The sequence below is a fragment of the Heterocephalus glaber genome, unplaced genomic scaffold, assembly GCF_053883595.1.
Source record: "Heterocephalus glaber isolate CG9 unplaced genomic scaffold, H.glaber_assembly_v1.0 deba00001610, whole genome shotgun sequence".
Lineage (NCBI taxonomy): Eukaryota > Metazoa > Chordata > Mammalia > Rodentia > Bathyergidae > Heterocephalus > Heterocephalus glaber.
This window is the reverse complement of record NW_028258381.1, coordinates 30,121,762-30,145,593: the sequence shown is the minus strand read 5'-3', so window position 1 is coordinate 30,145,593 and position 23,832 is coordinate 30,121,762. Positions and strand designations below refer to the sequence as shown.

The window sequence follows — 23,832 nt, the reverse complement described above, 5'->3', positions numbered from 1 at the left end:
AGTCAGGTCGCGGAACCACTGAGCTAAATCCCCAGCCCTTTGGTAAAGTTAAAATGCCTAAAACAGTTTATCTTTTTGCAAGCTATATATGAATTTATGAGCTAGAGCTTCTGTAACAGTACCACCAAATATTTCATTCTTCACTAAGAGAAATTATAGTGCTAAAAATTATTTCAGATGAGAAATTACCATTACATACATGGTACACATATTAATGCTCACACGCAAAAAGTTTACAAAAATGTCTTTGTACCACTGGAAGTGATGCCACCGTCCAATGTGCTGCTGCAAATCTTGTCAGTGACCTAAGACAGTCATCCGGAAACAAAAATTATCAAAGAATCCAATAAAGCAGTAGGTCTCTTCTCTCAGGACTGGTGCTTCTAAGGACAATGGCTGTGCAAACAATTGCATCTCTCTAGGGGACAGACTGGCGCCCAGGGCATCTCTCATGACATCTCCAACAAAAGAGTTAGGTGGGAACAGCAGCTATTTCCTTGGTACCATGCTGCTGGCTTTTCTCTGGAAAGAACTAAACACTGTACAGGTATCAGCAACCAGCCAGCAACACATGCCAAAAGACAGTGATGTGGCATTTCTTTGTATTTATTCTAGAGATACTCCAAAATGTGGGAACTGTAACAAATATTGGGGAAAGTATGTAAAAAAGGAAAGATCCAGAAATCAGGGTGTATGTAGCCATTAGAAATTATCAGGAAGAGTAAGTAGCATTAAGGAGAAAGCTTGATTTAAAGTGACGAATCCAGCAAGAAACAATTATAGATGAAAATTAAGATTGAGTATATGTTAACAAAAGATGGACAAGGGGGTGAAGGGCGCACAGGTAATGGGGAAAAAAATAAGAACCAAGATACATCATGTACAGGTACAAACACCCAATGATAAATGTAAATGAACTGTATACCTAAAATGTACCAATAAAATTAATTTTTTAAAAAGATGGACAAGTGAAGAGCTGAGGAGATTTTTGTTCTTCTTTATTCTCTGTCTTTTGCACTTTTGGTAATGCTCTGATTAAATAAATACTATAGATCTAGGTCTTGGTTTTGAAGCTCTTCAAATGAAAACTCATTCTCCCACCTCCTGCTCCCAGGCAGCTTAAAATCCTGGGAGCTGGGGCAGGAGGAGGAAGAGGGGTAGAGGCATCTTTGGGAAGGTAGAGCTTGAAGAGCATCCTAAGGAGCAGGAGGCACTCTGGGCCGAGGAATGAGAATATGCAAAGTTCTTGGAACTAGCACTTAGGATCCTGTGACTGTATGTGACTGGACCATGGGTGTGGGGATTGGCAGAAGCCGATAATGGAGAAACAGGTGAAGATGTTTATAAAAGCATGAATATGCCTGGGCTGTGGATTTAGCTGAGTGGTTTCCTCACCTGCTGCGCAAGTGCAAGGACCCAAGTTCAATCTCCGGTACCAAAAAAAAAACAAAAAAAACCCAAAAAGCATGAATATGACCAAGGTTGCTTTTTGGAGGAACCCTTCTGATAACATATAAGGAAGGGTGTGATTCAGGGTAGAGACTGCCTACTACAATCTAGGTAAGAAATGATATGGAGCCAGGTGTGGTGGTGCATGCTTGTAACCCCAGCACTCTGGGAGGCTGAGGCAGGAAGATCACAGGTTCAAACCCAGCCTGGGAAATTCAGTGAGGTCCTGTATCAAAATAAAAAGTAAGAAAAGGGCTGGGGATGTAGGTTAGTGAAAAGGTCCTGGGTTCAATTCCAAATCTCTCTTTTCTGTGTACATGCACGGAAAAAGCCAAACAAGCAGAAGGAATGGCAAGAAGTTCAGAGACTGCTGATCAATTGATGCAAGGATGCAAATAGATGCCTAGGCCAAATAACACACCCAATAGTGCTTCAATTTTCTGGTTTGGTCACCTGGATGGACAGTAGTGACTTTAAGTCACAGAATATAGGAAGAAAAGCTGATTTGGGCTGTTAGACTTGAGGGCACCTTTAGGACAGCTTGATGGAAAAAACCCCAAGTGGTCAGTAAGAGAGACCCGACTGAAGATGAAGTGCAGGATGGATATACACAGCTGGAATCCCTTGGCTCTACCTGAAACCAGAGACCCAGATCGGGCTGAACAGGGAGGGGCACCGGACAGATTGGGGAGGGTAGAGGAGGGGGAGACAGGCAGAAGCCTGGGTTTAAATGCTGTAACAATTACTGGAGGAAGAGCACACTGAAAAGGAGCAGGCAGAGAAGGAGGAAGAAAGCCAGGAGCGCCACAGAAATCAAGAGAGCAGATGGGCTTCAGAAGAAAGCAAATGCATGTTGAGCGAGCCTGGACAGTGGGTCAGTAAGACCTGGTCAGACACTGGCCACGCAGTGAGAAGCAGCAAGCCTGGTCAGACACCCCTTCCCCATCTTCCTGGCACGCAGTGCGCCCAGCCTGACCCATACTTGCACCTATTCACATGTTCTTATCAAGGGTGATCAAACGTGCAGGTTCTGTTTTGTACTTCTCATGACAGCATTAGAAATTCAAGAATAAGCTCCCTTGTTTTTAGATTTTTCCCCATATTTTCAAGTGCTTCATCAATAGCTCTGGATAAAGAGGCATAGTTACTTCCAAAAATCTACTTCAAAGAAAAATTAAGAAAAGACAAATCATAAATATTATTTATTCTATATCCTAATAAAAATTAATTTTCCTCTGAAGAGAGTGAACACAAGGTTAAAAAATCAATTTCAGACCCGGGTGTGGTAGTGCACATTTGCAATCCCAGCACTCAGGAGGCTGAGGCAGGAGGATTGCCTCGAGTTTGAGGCCAGCCTGAATTACAGAGTGAGACCTCAAAAAAAAAATTTTTTTTTCAGCTTTGAAAGTTTGATTTCCACTTTAGCTTTTCATGAACTGAGTAAGCAGAGAACTTACTAGCCTACAAGGCAAAGGACCAAACAATGGTTTATCTTCATCACTCAGAATTCTTTCTGCAGATTAGAAATGAAGAGGGTAACATTTAGGTACATGTCATCAGAATTTAAAAAAAAACTACAACAACCAATTCTTTCTGCAGAACTAGTTTTAGAATTTTTGAATCATTTCCTAAGAATTGACTTTGGATGGAAAGTCAAAATAAATGCAAATTCCCTCAACTGTCAGGAGACTATAGCCACAAGGAAAATGGGTTCTCTGTTGCTGCAGCCAGTTTATAAAGTGTTAAGGTAGTATCCTGTCAATGAACTACATTTCTTGATTTTAAGGCTTTTTATTTCTTCATATTGTTGTGCACTTTAAGGATCTCACTTAAAAGCAGGATTCTACACACAATTCACATCAATGTATGCTGGTGACTTAAAGAGAAATAGCTGTAAACCTCTTACCCATGCTCTGGATGGTGTACGCACAGCTGCTCCAACACATTATGGGCACACGGGGATCCTCTTCATTGGGGTGAACTTTTAGTCCCACCTTGTAGGAAGCAGTTCCAAATGTTGTCAGAATTTCCTTAATGCTCTCAGAATAAGGGTTCCTAACACGAACACATACAGGATTAGCTCAAAGCAGTATGTACACATCAGTAAAATGGTGCAGGTTCTGAACAGCACTTTGCTCTTCTGGTGACAGCTGTAAGCAAAGGGGTAATCACACAGTGACTGCCCTGGCCTAAAAGGGGTTTTGCTCTTGGGTCAGAGGGGTGAAGCACAGGGGTGAAACCAGGGTAACAGGCAATGTACGCAGAGTTAACAGTGGGGTCCTCGGCCTTCTCCTGCCGGGGCCAATGCACACCCACTGGCACCGAGACTGGTCTTTCCAATGAGCGATCCTCAGCAGAAAGTCCTCTACACATCGACACCTTAGAGTCCCCAAGAGAAGGACAAGTGGCAGCTTGATCACCTTCCTGTGCAGCTCCCAAGTGAGTAAGTTAACCTTGCCCACCAGGCACCAAACAGCCCAGTGCCTTCTTAGTCACCCAAGCACCAACAGACATGTAAGGAGAGCATCCAAGGTAACAGACCAGAACAGGAGGGAAAAGAACTCAGGGGAATTGGAGACAACCTGTAAGAAAACGAGAGGACCGGTCTAAGGCTAATGGAAGATACCAGCAGGACTAACCCAAAGAAAACTCAAGAGCAGAAAATGACTGAAGAAAGCACATTAAAAAAAAAAAAAACTCAGAAGGGCCAGGAATGTAGCTCAGTGGTGCCACTGCCTGCCTCACAAGCACAAGGTCCCGAGTTCGATCCATGGTACAAACCCCCCCTCCAAACAAAAAACAAAAAAACACTCAGAACCGAGGGACACAAATTCTCAGGTTCAAAGAGTTTAATGAGAACTCAGCCAAATGAATGAAAACACTTCATGTCCCAAGGAACACCACAGAGAAATAGAAGTAATAAAGCTACAAGGAACAGGAATGAGAACGGCATAATTTCTCAATGGATGTCAGAAGTGAATAAAAATCTAGACAAAAAATTCCTTGTAACCCAGAGGCCTTAACCCGAATTATCAATCACAATAAACTTTACTTCAGATGTGAAGACTGAGCATCCAGCTGTCCTTTCTCAGGGATGTGCGAAGGGTGGAGCTGTGCAAAGAGGGTAAGTTAAGAAAGCAGAGAGACTGTGATCTAGAAAGCTAGAGGGGCCTGGCAAGCAGAGTCTACAGGGGACAGCTGTGGCCTCTCCTGACTGGCGCAGGGACAAGGCTGTGCAGGAGGCAGAGCTCCAGGATGGAGGCTCATCTGATAGGGCTGAGTGCCTGGAAAGGCAACTGCTCAGCACCTGACAGATCTGCTGCACCATTCATGAAAAAACCACCAGGAATATATGCACAGAAAACCAAATACAAGCCCGGGGCGGTGGCACATGCCTGTAATCCCAGCACTTGGGAGGCTGAGGCAGGAGGATCACTGTGAGTTTGAGGCCAGCCTGGGCTATATAGCAAAACTCTGTCTCAAAAAACAACAACAAAAAAATAAAACAAGAAAAACAAAACAGAACAGAACAAATAAAAACAGAGACAGAATAAAATAATATACTCACTGAGGATGAAAATCAGGCCTGAAACCTTCAAGGAGCTGTACTTCTTCCACGTTCTTTGAATTCTCTGAAGAGGCAGGAACTACAGAAACAGGCACTTTATTCCATTACTCAACAAATTACAATATTCCTATACATTTCAGTTATGTGAGTAAAATAATTAAGAAACAGGAAAAAATTCTCATATAAAGCACAAAAATCACTATTGCTCTTTTGACCAAGCATTTTCTAGCACATGTGATGCCAAAGCGAGCATGACCAGAGCATTTTCTCTCCTTTCCTTATAAACAGCCACTAGGACACAAAGAAGACACGGCTGTTTTGTTTCTGTGAAAACTAATGACACAAATCTGCTCAAACTGCTCTCCCTCGAGGTCCCAAGTGCAGTGCGATCTATGAAACTTGGGGAGCTCTGGGTGCTGTGAGCCAGCAGAGACTAGAGCCAGCCTTCAGTACCCAATCACCAGGCCCCCTCCCACCCCTAGGCTCCTCCATAAAGTGGGGGCCTGAGTGAGAGGTCATCCCGCCCAACTCCACAGGGCCTATATGCTTACCAGGGATGAAGAGCAATGGAATAAAGTCAAATTCCATGTATTAAAACAAGGAAAATCAGAATGTACCAACTTTTTACTTATTTACTTTTTCCCATTATTTATCTTTTATTTGGCTCTTTAAATTATATTTGTGTTGTTCATATAAATGACATACTAATTTTTTAAATGAAAGCTTTCACTTTTAAATACTTTTAAACAATTTCTTGGAAACAATTTCTGGAAATATTTTAGGGAACAAAGAAGGCAGGTTACCAGAACTTACTGGAAGCATTTTCTTCTTTCCTAAGACTCTGCAATGCTTTTATCTGCTGAGATATTGTTCTAATCCACTGGGTCAGATTTGGTTGGTCTGAAAAATTTAACCTGCTAGAAAAGATCATGGAGAACATTTAATACTCTTGTTGTTGCTTCGTTTAAGACACAAAAGATTTGTTTAAGTATCACAGATGCAATACTTTAGACACACTTCAAGGACTTAAAACAAAAAAGACCAGGAAAACTTTGTTACATTTTTTTAAAAAGTCAGACTAGATATTGGTCAATGGAACTGAAAATATATTGTTAAAATGATGTTAATAACATTGTTAAAAATTTCAGGGCCGGAGATGTAGCTCAGTGGTGCCATGCCTGCCCGGTGAGCACAAAGTCCTGAGTTTGATCCCCAGTAACACAAAAAAGAAATTCACTTTTTCTTCTCGAATTTGCTAAAATTCCTTTAACATAACAATCAGCACCATTATTCATGTTTATGAAGTGCTTTTCATGTGACAAGCTCTTAGATGAGCACTTTACTGTAACCACATTACAATATTAGGTTTAATCTTCAAAGTATTTCTAGAGATAGGTTGTCTTTACCATTTGCATTTTACAGATGAGAAAAATAAAGCAGGTGGAGAGCTATGAACCTTGAGTAACACCACAAGGGGCAGGGCTCTGTCAGGGCAAACTCCACTTCATCAGGCTCTATAAAGATTGTGTTCTTTTTATAACTGCCTTCAAGTATGACTCTCATGGGAAAAACACCCCAAAATGGAACCACAGAAGTGACAGGTAAAATTCAACAAAGGTGATTTCTTTTTTTTTTCTTTATTAACTTTATTTATTGATACATTTTAGGTATACAATATAGTTACATTCATCATTGGGATCTTGTACCTTTACATGATGTATCTTGGTTCTTATTTTTTCCCTGTTCAACAAAGGTGATTTCTTAATATGCAGTTAATCCTTAACTTAACAATGAGTGATTTCTTATCTGTTCAAATGCAGGTGGAGGTCAGCACCATGATATCCTTTTATGGTTTTTAAAAGCATGTTACCAGTGAAACCCATTAATATTTCAATATTACTGTGTGATAGCAAAAGAGACTAAGACATCAAAGTTTGAACTCCTAAAATTAAAGAGAAATATGTGACTTTGCTTTGAATTAAATCCAAGTAATTGGATATAGATGATTTATATTTATAAAAATTAAATTGATATAATTTGAATATCCTGTATAGAAATGCCTGAGATCAGAAAGGAGTGTTTTGGATTTCGGAGATTTTCTGATTTTGGAATATTTGCACAGGCTTTATCAGCTGAGCATCCCATCTGAAAACCTGAAATCCAAATGTAATATGATCTGAAATGTTTTGGCGTTATGTAGGTGCATCTGGGATTTCAGGTTAGAGATGTTCAATGTGTACGTGTGCAGGTAAGGTGGGCACGATTCTAAACCTCAAAGTGAAGTGCAGATTTCAAGAGGAGACAGCATCATATTCATACACGAAATGATTATATCTAATACTACTATTGACTAAAAATATCCTAAATTATGAACAGAAATTTTATTATTTTAAAATTATTATTGTTGTTTTTGACTTTTTGAGACACAGTTTCACTATATAGTTCAGGCTGGCCTTGAACTCATTTTGTAGCTCAAGCTGGCCTCAAATTCAAAGCTAGCCCCTTGCCTGAGCCTCCCAAGTGCTGGGATTACAGGCATGCACCACCACATCTGGGCTAGGAATTTTTTTTTTTTGGTACTGGGGATCGAACTCGGGCCCTTGTGCTTTCGAAGCAGGTGGTGGAACCACTGAGCTAAATCCCTGGCCCCAGCCTAGGAATTTTAAATAGACCAATAGATCCCCCCCCCCGCCACCCCAACTCCTAAAGCTGCTGTTGGCCAATGAATGGCATAAAACTCTGCTCAACTGTTAGGCTGCTCCATGTCAACTTCTCAGTTTTGTCAGCATCTTTACAAAGCATGAGGGAGATATTTAAAGTAGGGTCCCTAAAAACGAACACAGTTTTTGTGAATACGGAGGAATTTTATGTTCTATAGCATTTATGGGTGAATAAGAAACTATTAAAATTGGCCTATTCCTCTATAGAAACCAAAATCATATTGCATGGGGCTGTTAGAAGAAATGACCAAATGAAGAAGACTGGATAGCACCCGGGAAAAATGCAACTGCACAGGCTGAGTTTCCCTCCTGGTTTATTATTTCATCATTTCAGAGCAAATGTGCTTTGTTACAAGGTATTCTGAGCCCAAATTTACCTGCTAAAAATATTTCTTGGAGGAAGCAGCAGAGGAATAACAGTATTGCTCAAGCATTCACACAGCAGGCAGAGGAACTCTCCATTCTCTACATCATAGCTCGTATGTAAGCATAATCTTTGTTGCCTTCTCTGCTCTTTAGTTTGAATAGAATCAAAATACCTTTACAATTAGAGAACACATGGTATCAAAAACAATGGTAATGTATTTGAATGAAAGTCAGAGGCTTCAGCATTGTAAATCATCTGTTTCCACAAATACTACAAAACTGAACTGCATTATTTTTAACACTTAGCATTATGACTTTTGAGTTGTTTTAATAACCAAAGAGGAAATAAAACTGACTTGCAAATAAGCATGTGGAAATCAGTAACAGAAATTTCTTCATGCTATTATTGTCTGGCCACTTCCCCAGAGCTGCGCCTACTCGCCTGGGGCAGCTCCTGACAGCTCAGTGAACACAGTGCTAGAGTAACAGTACTGGCGGGTTGGCTTTGCACAGGCATAGAAAGCACTGAGGTAGAACAACTTCAAGATTATCCCATCTTGGCACACAGAGTCATTACAATTTTTGGAAGAACAAACAGGGACTAATCGAGAGCTGTTCACCTTGGGCCTAAAGGAAGGCAACATTACTTTTCAAGGATTTATTGCAATGTAAAAAACCTTTTTCCTCTTCCAGTTTGTTACTTAATGTAGATTCACTTCCTTGTTTGGAGGGATAAAGAAGAGACTATGTTATAATGCTACATTTAAACAAAAATCTGATATACTCCAATGTTTCTAATATTTTTTTTACATCATGACAAAGCAAATCACTTTTGTTATTAGGCAACAATATGAAGGTTTTTTGTCTATGTTTTTAGTTCTTTTTCCTTTATCTAGAATGGAATTTCATTAAAATTCTTATTCTGAATCTTTGATGAGCTTCGCTTGGCTAATATTAAGAATATAAATTACCTTTGCCAACAATGGGCATGCATAAGGTGCCCATAGCTACCAGTGTGTGTCCCGAAAGGCAGATCAGGGTGCATGAACAATGGATCCTATTTTTCTGCATTACAAAACAAAAAACAAAACAAACAAAAAAGCATTTAATTTTCGCATAATAAATGTACAACTTTAAATTTGTGAAATCTTTGAAAAGGACTTGTAAACTTAAAATGAAATTCTAGTTTATTCCTTTCATTTAAGATATCAATAATTCGTGGAAGACCCTGGATTATTTAAAAGCAAAATGACAAGGAAATATCTAAGCCCATGCCAGGGGAAAAAATAATTCAGAGTTTTGTGTTCTGCTACTAATGTTTATACATTAGAGATGAAAAATGAAGACAAGATAGATGCATGTATTCTTTTGGAGTTTTTCAAATTCTCTATATAAATCAGTATAAATGGAGAGTTGCCAGCACTCTAGAAAGAATGGCTCAAGTTTCAATTTGCTTTATATATTTGGACAATGCAAATGTTACATAATAAAATATTTTTATGATAGAAAATGTGAAAGCTTTCTCTTTAGGAAGTCATAAATCACAGAGTTAGGAAATTGTATCTTTGACTTGAATTTATAAATCCCGTAGTTCAAAGAACCTTTTTCTATTTGTGTTTTGAGATCGAGTCTCGCTATGTACTTCAGGCTGGCCTTGAACTGGCAGCATTCTCCTGCCTAAGCCTCCTGAGTGGTGGGATTATAGGTAAGCACCCTGCTCCAAAGAACCATTTTTGAACATGAAGCAGACCAGTCTTTCATAGCTAGTATGCTCCAGAGTCCCACTGGGATGACCTTCCTCACAGAGTGAAGGTGACCCTGCGGGACTGCTCTCTCCATCCTGCACCATGAGAGGCTCTGGCTAAGGAAGTGCTCTGGAAGCTCTAAGATACAGTTCCTACTTGAAGAAGCTTATTGGTATCATCCAGAGGGATATGCGTGTTTTCAGCAGACAGAAGGCAAGCTGAAGAGTAAAGGTGCAGTCTAAACCCCTAGGTGGGAAGAAGCTACTAAACTCTCCCAGATGCTGGAAAGGCCCAACTCTTATCTTTCTTGGAGGGAAAACTGTTGCACTCAGGTCAGACCTCGTTCCAGGGTGACCTGCAGCCAGTCACTTCTCAGTGTTGGGCACCCAGTGCAAGGATCCCCCTGGGCTACAGGAGGCCTTTGGGAACTGCACTACAGCTCAAACCTACTTCCTTTCCCTAGATGTTCACCCCCAAGCTCCCCCTAAGAATGTCCTGCACAGCGATCTTGGAGTCAAGGCTGCATTCTGGGACCTATCAGTGATGGTGCTACTATCCTATGTCAGAACCTGGCTCCAGACTCATTTTCAATAGGTCACTCCAACACTGCTCCTGAGCCACATGGCTCCACCCACGAGACCACATAATTACTGTTACTCAGTGTCAGTAAATATTGAGGACTTCACAAGTATGCTGGAAGACAGGAAAGACTAGTAGGTACCAAAGTATGTGAATGTCACATGACAAAGCAAAGTTTTTCTTTGAATTGCTACTATGAATACATAGCTGTGTGGGCATCATGTGGGTGATTCCTGTAAAAGTCACTCCCATGGATGAGCCTATGGAGTTGTTATTAGATTAACGAAATCTCATTAACACCAATCACACTAGCTGGCAGTCATGAGGAGGAGGAGGAGCACCCAGCTATGACTTACCTGGATCCTGGATGAATTCACTTGTTTTTTGATAGTACAGTTGATCTCTGGACAAATGCTGCCAAGACCATGCCTTTACTTTCCACTTTAACTTCTTGCTCCCGTTGACATAATATACAGGTGACAAACTGTCTGTGTTCAGGGACCTGCGTTTGTGCTGGGCCCAGGGCTGGAAAGGTCGTACCTGAAACCACAGGGCTATGACAGAAAGGTCAGGAATGAATGAATGGGGCTAGGAAGTTTAGGCACAAGTATCAAACCTTAGACTCCAGAATGTACGTATTTAAAACATGGTTTTAATGGCTTGAATCACAAAAATCTTTCATGTGCATTAATGACCGCTCTTCAACTCTTCCCAGCAATCTACTATGTACCATGGATGCCAGAGTTGAGCCTTAACTCTTTGTGACTATCAAATCTGGTGTCAAAAATAACATTTCAGGTGTGTACATATGAATTAACTAGCTTACCTGCAGTCAAAACTTTCTAAGTGTAGCTCCTCTACCAGGAGGCCACAAAATTTATCATTTCTACTAATTTACTTTAGGATTAACAATGTACTTAAAAGGAAAAAAAAATTATGCCTAGGTGACAACCACTGATCAAGAGATTAAAATTGATGGCTATTTTCCTTACCGGCTGTCAAGAACAGCTGAGGAAGGGCCATCCAGCTCTAGTGTCTGCTGAAAGAGCTCTTTGTTCTCATCGATAAAGTGCCGCTGCATCTCAGACATCTGGGCCATGATCTTTTCCCTTCATAGCCTGGAAATTTCAGCTTTTCTCTTCCTCTCAGCTTTGTCTTTGTCTCTTCAACTCTGAAATTAATACTCATTCAATCAGACCATTAGAAGCTAAATGCACATTTTTCTCCAAAGCAAAAACATCTTCATTATAAACACCAATTAAAACTATTCTACAATCTTACTTGAACAGAAGAAAAGATTCCTTTTGTTTGTTTTTTGAGACAGGGTCTTGCTAATGTAGTTCAGGTTGGCCTTAAATTCACTATGTAGCCCAGGCTGGCCTCAAACTCATGGCAATCCTCTTGCCTTAGCCTCCTAAGTGCTGGGATTACAGGTGTGTGCCACCATGCCCAGCAAGCAGAAAAAAAGATTATCAACCTAATGTGCTTTTAAAAAAAGAGCAAACCATGGGCCAGGCATTTAGCTCAGTGGTACCGCCGCCTGCCTCGAAAGTGTAAGGTCCTGAGTTCGATCCCCAGTACCAAAAAAAAAAAAAAGAGCACACCAAACCAAACCAACCAGCCAACCAACCACACAAAAACAACAACAAAGGCCCCGGATTTAGGATTTAGCTCAGTGGTTTCGCCGCCTGCTGAGCAAGCACAAGGACCAGAGTTCGATCCCTGGTACCACCCCCCGCCAAAAAAAGTAACAACAACAAAAAAGAACCAAAACAAAAACAAAAACTTGCCACAACAAATAAATAGCGGGACATTTCTTGGAATTTAAATGTTTGTAAATATCAACTTGCTATAGTTTTTCAGTATTAGCATACTTTACTTTTTCTTCTTATTTTTATTTTTGCAAAGCTTGGGATTGAATCCAGGGCCTTGAGCATGTTAGGCAAGTACTCTACCTATGAGTTACAACCCTGGCCCCACACTTTACTTTTCTTCTTTTTGCTGTACTGGGGTTTGAACCCAGGATTTTGCACTGAGCTACACGCCCAGCCTTTTAAATTTTTTAAAATTTTGGGACAGGTTCTCACTAAGTTGCTACACTGCTTAGGCTGGGTTTGAACTTGAGATTCTTCTGCCTCAGCCTCCCGAAGTGCTAGGATTACTCAGTGCACACTTCTTATACCTCTTCCATGATGGTTCCTTCTGTTTCTGCCACAGGACTGGTAGATGAACTCTCTCTTATGGTCTTAATAGCATCAAAAGTCTACCAGAAAAAAAATACCAGTTATCCTCACATTATGAAACACTGCAATGTGCACAGAACAAGTACCTAATGTTTGCCACAAAAAGCAGAGCAATGTATGAACTGCTACCTTTAATATCCACCGAATCATGTCTTTGTGGACCTCTAGGTAGGGAGCATTCTGTAGCATCTCCAACATGGCTAGAATGCTCCGAGAGCTGTTCAGTGCTTCCCCAGGCTCTACGGGAGAAAGAGTGAGAGGCACAATAATAAAGTGAGCAGGGCACAGGGCTTAGTCCTAGCCACCAGTTTCTCATAATACCAGTGCTCATCATTTAAGTATAGCTCTGCTGGGGAGAAAGTTTCAATACTCCTTGAAAAGATGATGTGTTCGAACTTTACAAATGTTTTAAACAACTAGAATTCTTTAAGCATTAAAAACTGACTTCTTACACCTAATGATTATTTTAACATAGCCTCCAGCAATATTAAATACCTAGAAAAAAATCCAAAACTGGTCTACGTGAGATTTTACAAGTCTAAGAAAACCAACTAGGATTATGGAGATGCAAATATGCATAAATCTGTTTACTTGGGAACTTTTCTTTAATAAAAGCTAGATTCAAAAGAAGATAAATTTCTTCCTTTTATAAATTCACTGCTTCTATATTTGAAGAAAAAATATAAAAGTCAAGTCCATATTGTCAAGAGTACATTTATTCCAATACTAGCTAACTGAGTTTGTGGCCAGAAATATCCAGTTGTTGATTTTCTTGAGTTAAGTGCTGCTATTCTAGCAAATGTGCTTCTTTCTAAAAAGGGAAAAGACTGAAAGTGTCATCTTTAATAGTCTTCCTGATCTACAATTCTATGGCTGTGCATTAGGGATCTGACTCTAGATGGAGAGGTTTCTTTGCAAATCAATACATATTATATCTTATGTATATAAAATGTTCCAAAAGAAGTAAGAGCAACGGCCAGAGAAAATGACGACTGTTTAAGACAGACAGGCGAGAGAAGCTGACCTCTCCTAGTGGTGAGGGGACAGGGCAGGGAGCATGTGTGGTTACCGGCAGTGAAAGCACGGCGACAGGCAGTGGAAGGGCCAGTGTCCATGCTCATGCTCAGACCAGCAGTGGTGCAGAGTGCAGGGAAAGCTGCACCTGCCGAGACAGTCTTCGATGGGGATTGCCGGGGCCCCCCTGCTCTCCTTTATTTGGAAAGGCAAAAGGGAAAACTAGAGATCCAGTGACAGACAGGACAGCTTCCTCCCTGTTTTCTGCTAGAACATGGCGTTCTCAGTCTTTGTCATAGGAAGAAATGGCACTGAAGAAAGTTACAGAAACAGGGCCAGGGCTTTAGCTCAGTGGTTCCAGCGCCTGCCTCGCAAGCGCAAGGTCCCAAGTTTGATCCCCGGTACAAAAAAAAAAAAAAGAAAAAGAAAGAAAGCTACAGAAACAATCATTTTCCAGAAATTCATAAACCCTATTGAAGCATCATAAATCATCCATAGGCACCCCAGCAAGTGGCTGGATGCAGGTCTGCCCAGGGAAAGCGAGGCTGACCGTGAGCTCCTTCTGTACCAGAAAGCAAGGTGGTTGGAACACGAATGGGGCCAGAAGAGAGCAGCCCAGAAGCAGATGGTGCGGCTTCCCACTGACCAGATGTGCTCCAGCCTGAGCATTAAAGGAATAATCATTATAACTGACTATGAAATAGCCAATAAAGAATACAGAAGTAGAGTTTTCTTAAAAAATCAACACAAACAAGGAAGATTTAAAGTTGCCACCACTGCAGGTGATTACTGAACCAACTGCTTATTGTGAAAATAAAGGAAAACTTTTTTTTTCCACCGTGCTGGGGATGGAACCTAGGACCTTGCACATGCCAGGCAAGGGCTCTGCCACCAAGCCCCATGGCCATCCCAAGGAAAGGCTTTTCATTAAGAGGTGAAACATTATGATGTCTACAACACTTGGTTCAAAAAAGCGTGCCAATATGAAAGTAAATAAAAATATTAACTGCCAAATCCAGTGCTAAGTATATGGATGTTTACTGTACAACTCTTTCAACTGGTCTAATGTGTTTACAATTTTAAAAAATACAAAGCTAGAAAAAATATCTCCCTGGCCTTTCTAAAAAATAAAGTCACTTTATATAAAATGAGAAGCCAATCTTCTAATAGTTACTTTTCTTGTTTTCAATACTATAGACTCTTAAATTTTTATAATAGCAACAATTTAAAAGTGAAATTTTGATAGCATACTTTGTGTTTTTAAGTTTATCTTAGAGATAAATGTATGTGCTATACCAATTTCAAAATAAGAACTCATTTTTGCTGTTTATAAAATAAAACTTAGTCACTTAAGTACGCACAGGTCCTACCATGAGTGTGTGTGTGTGTGTGTGTGTGTGTGTGTGTGTGTGTGTGTGTGTGTCGGGGGGGGGATCAAACTCAAGGCCTTCACAGGGAGCTATGTTTCTACCTCTTTATTTTGAGACAGGGTCTTGCTAACTTGCTCAGTTGCCCAGACTGGGTTCAAACTTTCAATCTTCCGGCTTCTGCCTCCCAGAACGCTGGGATTACAGGTGTGCACCACCATACCTGTCTGTTCCTAGGTATTTTTATAACAGGATCTAGTATAGTACTTTCATTACACAGATAAATACATGTAGCCTCAAATATTTGGATTCAGTGTTACCCAATGTCACCCACTTATATGATCAAACAAAAGAGGTTCTAAGTGATTATTTAAAATCACTTATATTTCAAGTTAGTTTAGTAAGAAATATATACATACTTGAAATCTTCTGAGTAAGGGTAAATGTTACTACATGCTCTTCCATGGCATTCTCTAAATGTTGTTTTTCTTCTTGTAGTGCCATTCCAATTAAATGTAATACCTCAAATAAAATACGTTTTGGCTCCCAGGCTCCTAGGGCAGAGAAGCTGAGCCGATCCCAGCACCCGGAAGGAAGCTCCCCAACTGCTATCCCAAACTCCTAGGGCAGAGAAGCTGAGCCAGTCCCAGCACCTGGAAGGGAGCTCACCTGGAAGGGAGCTCCCACGCCACCATCCCAGGCTCCTAAGGCAGAAAAGGTGAGCCACGCGGGTGCCAGAAACCACCCCCCTCCCACCCCATGGAAATGAGAAGACACATAAACAAGCCTCAAAAACAGACTTCCAGATCACCTACAGCAACCCCAAAGGGAAACGAGATGAAAGAATCTGATATTCAACCACCTGGACTCTCTGAACTGGCAATGAAAGAGGATACGGGAAAAATGAAATCAGAAATAATTACTCAGATAACAGCAAAGATTTTGCTCATGGGGCAAGACATGATTAATAAATCTAGAGAGGACACAGATAAAAAAATAGAGGATCTGAGGAACATGATGGAATCCCAACATAGGAAACAAATGGAATCCATAAAACAGATACAAACAGATTTCCAGGAGATTAAGAACTCCATCGAAAGTCTCCACAGCAGAATGAACCAATATGAGGATAGAATTTCACATATAGAAGATAAGATTGCAATTACCAAGGAGGAAAAGAAAAATTGCTTGAAAATTATAAGGGAACACGAGAAATCAATCCAGCAGCTGCTAGACGATGCAAAGTAGAATAACATAAGACTGATTGGAGTCAATGAAGAAACAGGAGAGAGTGCAGATGACATAAAAAAACTCTTCACAGAAGTGATGGCAGAAGATTTCCCAAGGAAAGGAAAAGAACTTGACATACAGATAAGTGAGGCATATAGGACTCCAAATAGCCTTGATCAAAAAAATCTACACATAGGCATATAAGAGTTAGGATTCCAGAAATCCAACAGAAGAACAAAATTCTACAAGCAGTGAGAGAGAAGAAACAAATCATGTACAAAGGAAAGCTCATCAGAATCACAGCAGACTTCTCAATGCAAACCCTCAAGGCAAGAAGAGCTTGGAGTGATGTATTTCAAGCACTAAAGGAAAACAGCCTCCAACCCTGATTGATGTACCCTGCAAAACTATCTTTCAAAACTGATGGAGAAATAAGATGCTTTCATGATAAAGAGCACCTCAGGAACTTCATGAATACCAAACCGGCACTCCAAAAACTTTTAGACAATACCCTAGGAAAAGACAATGAGGATCACAACCCCAGGAAACCCAGCAGAATGAATCCATTGGGCGTGACAAATTAAATGCAAAGGGGGAGAATCCAACAAAAAGAAAAAGTCATGACAAGGCTTTTAAAACTTTTAACTTCATCTCCCTAATGAGTGTATAATTCAATCTTATTATTGTACTGATTAGTATTTTTCTGATTCTAGAGTTGCACAGCATTCCTTGTACTATACTGGCTATTTATCATCTTCTTATGTCTACATTTTAATTGGGTTGCCTATTAATGAGGTCTAAGAATTCTTTATATATTCTGGTCATAGGTTATATGCATTGGAAATATGGTCTCTTTAAGGACTACTTTTCATTTTAATGATGTCATTTAAAGTTCTAAATTTTTATGGAATCTCATTTATCAATTTTTTTCTTTTATACATCATGTCTTTTGTATCCTAGGTAGTTCTTGCCTACCCTGAATTCATAAATATTTTCCCTTATAATTTCTTCTTAAAGTTTCATACTTTTAGGCTTTCTTATTTAGGTTCATAGATCCCTTCAAGTTATTTTCATGTATGGAAAAAAAGGGTTGAGGTTAATTTTTTATATATGGATACCAGGTGTTCTAGTGCCGTTTGCTGAAGACACTGTCTCTTCCTCGGCTCTTGAGTCGAGTTTATAGTCTATAAAATGCTAATGTTAAATAATCTTTCAAAACTCAGTGGACCATATATGTGTGGTTCTATTTCTAGATTCTCTGTTTTATTCCAATGATCTATATGTCTTTCCTTACACCAACACTGCCTTGATTACTGTAGCTTTAGAAGAAGTCTTAAAATTAGGTCCTGAACATCTTCCAACACTGTTTTTGTTTTTGCTTTTAACTTTTCTAGGTCCTTTGTACTCCTACATAACTTTTAAATTTTGATATTCAAGTCTTCATTTATAGCAAGTATATACAGACCTGAATTTTTATATATATCTGGTGTTTTCTAATCCTGCTAAATTCAAATACAAGTTCTAGGGGCTCCTAGAGATTTCTTAGTATTTTCTCTGTAGATGATCATTTCATCTACATATAAAGATTTTGCTTCTACCTTGCCAATCCTATCCTAATTGTGCCATTTTATTGCCAGTCTCTTTTGGTGGGGCCTAGGTTTCAAAGTTTAATGGACAGATAAAGAGTAAGCACATCTGCCCTTGTTCCCCACCTTAAGGAGAAAGCATTGTATCTTCTCCATTCATATAAGGTGTTTTTTGCTGAAAGTATGGAATACATGTCTTTAATCTGCTGAGAAGTTTCTGTTCTACTTCTAGTCTCCTGATAGCTTTTACCATGTACAGCTGTAGAATTTAGTCCAATACTTTTTCTCCAACTAGTGACAGGACTATATAGCTTTTTCCTTTCCTCTGTTAAAATGATGACTTTTGGGGGTGGATCTTCCAATGCTGAACCAACACTGCCATCCCTATAACAAAACCGCTTTCTATATACTGCTAGATCTGACTTCTAATAGTTTGTTTTGTTAAACAAATTTCTATCTATGTTCATACTTCTTTCTTCTATTAGCTTTATCCAGTTTTAGGATTAGCACAATGTTGATTTCCTAAAATGAGGGGAGAAGTGTTCCTTGTTTTTTCTGCTTTAATTGTTTGCTCTAATTTATCAGTTAAAATGTTTATGAGCCTGCTGTTGTCATACAGGTAGGTTTTCAAGCTAGGAATATACTTTCTTTAATAGGTGCTATTCAAATTTTATATTTCTTCCAGAGTTAGTTTCATTAATTTGTCTTCCAAGGTACTTCTTAGAAGTTGTCAAATTTATTTCAAAAAAGATTTTTGTAATATGCTTTCTATATCCTTTTAAATTCTGTAAAATCTGTTGTAATGTCTCCTAGATCTTGATATTGTAATTTAAAAAAATGTATAACTGATATTGTGTAACAGGAAGAAAAGGTCTAAAGGAGCAGGGGAGGGCCGGGGATTTAGCTCAGTGATTTCGCCGCCTGCTACGCAAGCGCAAGGACCCGAGTTCGATCCCCGGTACCAAAAAAAAAAAAAGATCTCCTTTGCTCTATCTTTGCTCCTGGGTAGGAAGGATTAATATAGTGAAAATGGCCATACTTCCAAAACTGCTATATAGATTTAATCCAATTCCAATTGAGATCCCAGCAGCATACTTCATGGACCTTGGGAAAACAATCCAAAAATTCATTTGGAACAAGAAGAGACCCAGAATAGCAAAAGCAATTCTAGGTAACAGAGAAATGGCAGGGAGTATCACAATCCCCAACCTGAAACTCTACTACAAAGCTACTGTGATAAAAACAGCATGGTACTGGCAAAGAAACAGACCTGAGGACCAGTGGAACAGATTAGAAGATGCAGAAACAATGCCAGACACACTCAGCCATCTCATCTTCGATAAAGGAGCCAAACACCCTCACTGAAGGAAAGATAGCCTCTGTAATAAATGGTGCTGGAAAAATTGGGTTTCAACTTGCCAAAGATTAAAACTAGACCTATATCTCTCACCATGCACTAAACTAAAATCAAAATGGATTAAAGATCTAAATATTAAAATAGAAACTCTGAACCAGTTGGAACAGAGGTTAGCTAGAACCCTTGAAGACATCGGTGTAGGAAAAGACTGTATGAACAAAACCTCAGTTGCCCATGAACTAGCACAAACAATCAACAAGTGGGATCTCTTCTTATTAAAAGGCTTCTGCACAGCAAGAGAAACCACCAGCAGTGTGAAGAGACAACCCACAATGTGGGAAAAAATCCTCACCTGCTCTTCCTCAGACAAAGGTCTACCATCTCGAATCTATAAAGAACTTAAAAAGATCAGACCTCCCAAATTTAAAGACCCAATCTGAAAATGGGCATCTGAAATGAACAGACATTTCTCAGACAAAGAAGTAGAAATACCAAATAAATACATGAAAAAATGTTCAACATCACTGGTCATTCGAGAGATGCAAAGGAAAACAACACTGAGATTCCACTTCACTCCAGAAAGAATGGCTGCTATCATGAAATCAACCAATAACAAATGCTGGCGGGGCTGTGGGGAAAGAGGAACCCTGCTCCACTGCTGGTGGGAGTGTAGGCTGCTGCAACCACTGTGGAAATCAGTATGGAGATACCTCAAAGAACTAGGACTGGAAATCCCATTTGACCCTGCTATTCCACTGCTGGGGATCTTCCCCAAAGAACTAAAAGAATCATACTACAGTGACATATGTGCGCCCATGTTCATAGCAGCACAGTTTGTAATAGCTAAAACTTGGAAACAGCCCAAATGCCCATCGACTGGAGACTGGATAAAGAAAATGTGGTTTTTTTATAAAATGGAGTACTACTCAGCCATAAAAAATGAGAAATTAGAGACATTTATAGCTAAGTGGATGCACATTGAGGCAATACTCTTAAGTGAAATAAATAGGACACACATGTATAAATACCGAATAGTTTCTCTGGTGTGAGAAACTGAAAGTGTAAATAAAGACTAAATGTATAACAGGTAATGTGAAATAGGAAGAAAAGGGGCAAAGGGGAAGGAAGTGGGAGGGCTAGGGGAAAGGATAGAAGGGAATGGGATTAATATGAGAAAATGGAAAACTAGGAACAAAATCTTTGTAAATAGGGAGGAATGGAGGGGTTGAAGGGAGGGCTGGGCAAGGGTGAAAAATAAGAACCAAGAGAGATTATTTAAAGGTGCAAATTTCCAATGATGAATGTCATTATATTGTATACCTAAAATGTACCAATGATTAGAAAGAATAATCGATAACGCAAAATAGGAAGAAAAGGTCCAAAGGGGTAGGGGTAGTGGGAGGGGCAGGGGAAAGGAAAGAAGGGAAAGGAAAAATGACGAGAAATGGAAAAAATGGAAATAAAGTCTTTGTAAATAGGGAAGGGTGGAGGGGGTGAAAGGAGGGCTAGGAATGGGGAAAAAATAAGAACCAAGATGCATTATGTAAAGGTACAATTCCCAGTGAGAAATGTAATTGTGTTGTATACCTACAATGTACCAGTAAAAGAATTTAATTTAAAAAAATTTAAAAAATAAAGGAACAGGGGAAGTGGGAGGGGTAGGGGAAAGGAAGAAAGGGAAAAGAAAAAATATGAGAAAAGGAAAAAAATGGAAACAAAGTCTTTGCAAATAGGGAAGGGTGGAGGGAGTGAAGGGAAGGCAAGGGAAGGGGAAAAAAATAAGAACCAAGATTCTCATGTAATGGTACAAGACCCCAGTGATGAACGTAACTGTATTTTATACCGAAAATGTACCAATAAACTTAATGGGGGAAAAAATAAAATAAAATATGTTTTGTAACTTTTAGTAAAAAAACATCAAGTAAGTATTTTTATAAGAAATAATAAAGAATTAATTAGTACTGGAAAAAGATAAAATCAACCTATTAAAGACTAAAAGTAATAAAAAGAATTCTAAGTATTAATTTTTATTAAATTCAAACACTGAGGTTCATTTTCTAATAAAGAATTCTTGGCAAAGAAAACAAAATTTTCTGTTTCAGCACAGAAGAAACTTCAAGTGCAAATTCTTAGGGTAAGCTACAATTACCTGCAGGTGTGACCAAGTGATTCCTACATCACCTTCAGTTTTGTGATATACCTCCACTACGGTCTTGAAAAAAATCTAACAATCACTGGCCAAATAAATACAAAGCTTAAGGCACCTATCAGGATCATCCAGTCTGATGCTACCTAATTCAATGCCACTTTTTAAGGACTAACTCTTAATAATCTGAAAGAGACATACTTTCATCTCTAATGTCATAGTTCATTAAAATGTTTGTAGTTCTTCAGTATATCTCACAAAAAAGTTCCTCACTACACTTCTAAGAAAACATACAACTACACTGAGCCTATTTGTACTTTCTTTTTTTTTTTGTACTAGAGATCAGACTCGGGACCATGTGCTTGTGAGGCAGGCGGCAGAACCACTGAGCTAAATTCCTGGCCCCTATTTGTACTTTTACTGCTCTTATTCTGCTCCTAGTTTTCGAAGCAACAGGTGTGTGGGGTCTCTGCTCCGTCCCTGCACAAAGGGAAACTGTTGGTCAGAGACTTGGACGAGCCAGGTGAGACTGCAGGGCACAAATGTGAGCATAAGGTAAGCACTGTGCATGCTTCCTTGCTCTGTCCATTTCCACACATCCTTTGCTCACACGATCCTGGCAGAAGTCTCTGGATCCCACAGCTCCCTGCTGTTACATTTCAAATACATGCTTTCATGGGAGGGCATGGGGGCATACACAGCCTTAGCCTGCTGAGATGGGAAAGAACAGCAGTGTCCTGGGCTGTACTAGTCCCAGCTGTATGTTCTCAGGGAAACTCTCTGAGATGATGTCCTTTTGGGGGGGTAGCACTGGGGTTTAAGCCTATGACCACTGTATGGCGCTGCACCCCTAGTCCTTTTTTATTTTTTAAATTCTGAGACAGGGTCTTGCTAAGTTGCAAAACTGCCTGGGCTGGGCTCCAACCTGTGATCCACCTGCCTCCTCAGCTTCCCACCGTGCTGTCTTTATAGCCACCATGCCTGGATTATCAGAATCTCTAACCTAGAAAACAACTTCCCTCTAGAGTTTTCTGAGGGTTACAAACGCTGTGTGTAAAGCGTCTAGCATGGAGTAAGGCACAGAGCAGGCATTGTGCTGAGTAACTGTCACTTACTAGTTGAATAACATGGGAAGTTCCATGAACCTTACTGAAACCTGTCCTCATTTATCCGGTGAAAAAAGCATTCACAGAGTGTGTGTGAATTCAATGAGATAACGTAAGAATGACTTACGTTAAAACTATAAAATAAGATTCAAAGTTCTAGACCTGCCACTTTTTAGTTACACAGGAAAATAAATCTCCAACTTTCAATTTCTTCAACTGTACAATATGGATATTGATGAAGGCAAGTGTTTTGAGAATTAAATGAGATATGTCAAAGCTAACACATGACACGAAGAGCATAGTAGTGCAAATACAAAGGCCAGAGCCGGTGATGGAGACAGACCAGCCAATGGACCGAGGTGAATACAACCATGGGGTCTCAAAATTACCTACCAGGCACACATTTCCATTGCTAGAAACAAAAGGAATAGCAATAATATTATATTACAAATTAGGTAATATGCAATGTTTTATCCTAATTTTTGGTACATAGATATTGCCAAGAGCTTTCTGGTTTTTTGAAAATATAAGTAACAAATGTCATCAAACCTACCTTTTGCAGCATAGACTCTGACCAGGTATATCCATTATATTCTATAGCCCACTGCAGTATCATTCCCACGATGCACAACATGACGTCTGACTGCAAAATGTTAACCAGACTTGCAAACAGAGGGCAGAAAGGAGGCAAAACTGGAGGTGGAAGTGCTGAAAACAGTCATTATGGTTTCTTTTAAAGAACATGTTTAAAAAATTATCTCTTCATTATATACTTTTAATGGTCTTCATTCAAAGAATATTCATTACTGCACATCTTAAAGCTACATACCACCTTCTCAAGGTCAGTTAAATCTACAAAAGCAGCTGTACAAACAAGAACACAACAAAGGAAAATCTTCCTCTTTCCTAGATATATCTCAAGCTCTGAGATAAAACCATTAACTCCAAGGTGACTCAGTACAGACTGATTTTTATTAACATATAATTCCTTTTTACATTTAAATCTTTTATCCCACCCAAGGTAACAGAAAATATCACAGTTAATAGAGAACAATGTTTATCAAGTAAAAGAGACTGACATGAAATTTTTGGAAAAAATATTAAAATACCTGTATCTTCCCTTATTTTGCCTTCTCAATTTCCTTAGAGCTTCTTCTGCCTAATAAAAAAAGAAAGCAATTTGGACAGGAATTATACTAAGAAACAATTTAATATCCCCAAGTAGCAACGTAAGTCGATCTCTGCTGTCCTATCTTCAGGCTTTAGGAAATTTTTATCTTTAGTGTTGGGGCAGTCCCCTCCACCTCAATACACATCGAGGTTAAATTCTGTTCCCACTAAAAGACAGCCCAAATG

General features: G+C 39.5%; 1 pseudogene across 1 annotated transcript in view; it reads right to left on the bottom strand.

The window, feature by feature from the left end:
• Nucleotides 1-2,706: 2,706 nt before the first annotated feature.
• LOC106008987 (E3 ubiquitin-protein ligase UBR2-like) overlaps nt 2,707-23,832 on the bottom strand; it is a 31,806-nt pseudogene continuing 10,680 nt past the window's right edge. The window contains exons 8-20 of the transcript XR_015445276.1: nt 23,586-23,635; nt 23,030-23,184; nt 15,471-15,573; nt 12,800-12,909; nt 12,610-12,690; nt 11,420-11,598; nt 10,784-10,981; nt 9,075-9,168; nt 8,115-8,276; nt 5,831-5,934; nt 5,018-5,096; nt 3,356-3,504; nt 2,707-2,962 (exon numbers count right to left, since the gene is read on the bottom strand). The product of XR_015445276.1 is annotated as an E3 ubiquitin-protein ligase UBR2-like (transcript). The remainder of the gene's footprint in view (nt 2,963-3,355; nt 3,505-5,017; nt 5,097-5,830; nt 5,935-8,114; nt 8,277-9,074; nt 9,169-10,783; nt 10,982-11,419; nt 11,599-12,609; nt 12,691-12,799; nt 12,910-15,470; nt 15,574-23,029; nt 23,185-23,585; nt 23,636-23,832) is intronic.